This window comes from Arvicanthis niloticus, chromosome 8 (assembly GCF_011762505.2).
Source record: "Arvicanthis niloticus isolate mArvNil1 chromosome 8, mArvNil1.pat.X, whole genome shotgun sequence".
Taxonomy (NCBI): Eukaryota; Metazoa; Chordata; class Mammalia; order Rodentia; family Muridae; genus Arvicanthis; species Arvicanthis niloticus.
Window position 1 is genome coordinate 2,461,585 of NC_047665.1, and position 2,168 is coordinate 2,463,752.

A 2,168-nucleotide genomic window follows, 5' to 3' on the forward strand; every position below is an offset into this window, starting at 1 on the left:
TGTATATATACATATATATGTATATATACACACATATATATGTATATATACATATATATATATGGTTTGTATCCATTATGATGTATGATATACCTATGAAAGGAAGACTAACAAATAAAATGTTTGAACATAACATTCAAAGATTTTGACTTTTTGTTCCTCATAGACATGTGATATAAAAATTAAGGTTACTGTGCAACATCTTTCTATCTCCTATTAGCTACCCATCTCACTAAACTTAGCAATGTCACTACTATTATACGACTAACACAAGCTTTATCATACACTATTTGCTTCTTATGTTTACACTCTAGGTAATACTGTGACAATTAAAGGATGGACTGGACACTACTTGGTTTAGCCACTTGGTGGTCGGGAGATTTATATAGAGAATATATTTCACCAAATATTTCTTAAGCACACCAATACTCTGAAAGAGCAGGCCATTCTTCAGTGAGACAGTCCTAAGTGGAAGGTCTCAGAGGGTGCAAAAGACAGAAAAATAAAAGATACAAAGTATAAAGTTGGGGTGGTTAGCCAGGAGATAAGGCTTATGCTGAGGAGGCTTCTGGAGAATAGCAGCTTGTACACTACCTGCAGGGAACATGGAAAGAAATGGGAGACTTCAATGAAGTCAGCAGAATCCACCACAGAATGGGACAAACTAAAGAGGGATCTAATCAAACAATAATGCCCACTGAGAACAGGGTGATCTCACCAACATTACTGACCACGCCTACAGTGGCTTCTGACTGATATCATCAGCACCATGTGGTAGGAACTGTTGGAATCTCAGGATGAGAGACATCCTCTCTCCAAAGGACCTAGGCCCAGACCATTACCAGCTCTCCCAAGCACATTCCTGCTTTCAAAGGAGCTCTGCTTTTTTTTTGTTTGTTTGTTTTGTTTTGTTTTTTGATAAATACCTCAAGGCCTTAGGGAAAGGTCCCAGGTCCCAGGCCATTACAGGCTCTGCCAAGCATGTGGCTGGGTTTGAGATGGAGCTATCCATGAAGGCCTTAGGGAAAGCATTGCTTGGGCAGGCCAGTCCTCACCACAACAGTGTTTTTGCTTTTCAAATGGATTCACCAGATGTCTTGTCCAGGTGGCCAAACTATGCTTCTCTCAAGAAGAAAAACGATCCTTTATGGCACACCAGGCATGAGTGTTGGTTGTGACCCTGCAATGCTCCTTAGAGCAGATTTTTAAAAGAGTGACACTGATCTGGGGTTGGGCCTAGAAGTTGTTTGTTCATCAGGCTTGACTTCTTTGTTATGTTTTGGAGCTACATTTCCTGACAATCCCAGTGAACAAATCCAGTGTGTATCCTAGCATCCTGATCTCCTAGATGCTCCCTTACCATGCTACTTACCTGTGGGTGCTTTAGTGGCAGTCCCTCAGCTGAAGTCTACTCGCTGTGACTATCTTCCAAACCTTGGAAAATCCTTTACATCATAGATTGTATTATTTTCATCATAGCTTAAATTTGGAGTGCTACCCAGTGCGTGAGATGGCGTTCACAACCGCCAAAAAATTGCATCCAAATGGGTTTTAAATGGCCAAGGCACAATGTCTATTTAGAAGATACCAGACAAACGAGGTCTTTCCCAATTTGGCATCCTGCTAAGGATGCTTCTACATTCAAGCCCTTGCTCCAAGCCTTTTGTACAGATGCAGCTCCCGTGACCGCTGACTACATCTAGTGGCTAAGACCACATGGAACCTCACAGGTGCCTGCTAGTTCCCAACTCCGCCAGGGGAGGGCCCACCACCCGGACTCCAGCTTCTCAGAGCACCTCTCCTTCAGGTTAGGGGCAGTTTTCTCATGCTCACCATGTTGCGATTTAGTAGCTCAGCCTGTCTGCACTCCACTAAGGCATCCAGCAGCAGTGGTCAAACCACATCACACCAACCACTTTACTGCTTGCTCAGCAATAGAGCTGAACCTGAAGTACAGTGCAAAGCAACCAGAAGTACCCTCCTCTTCTGATTGAAACGTCTCCTCGGAGGCTCTGATTGGCCAGTGAATCTTGACTGACATGATTATCTCCCTGTAGGGATAACGTATGCTGAATGAGTAGTGTGGAGCAAAGCACCAAGAAGAACCCTCTTCTGAAAGGAAATTCTTCTTGGAGGCCCTGATTGGCCAGCAAATCTTGAGTGACATG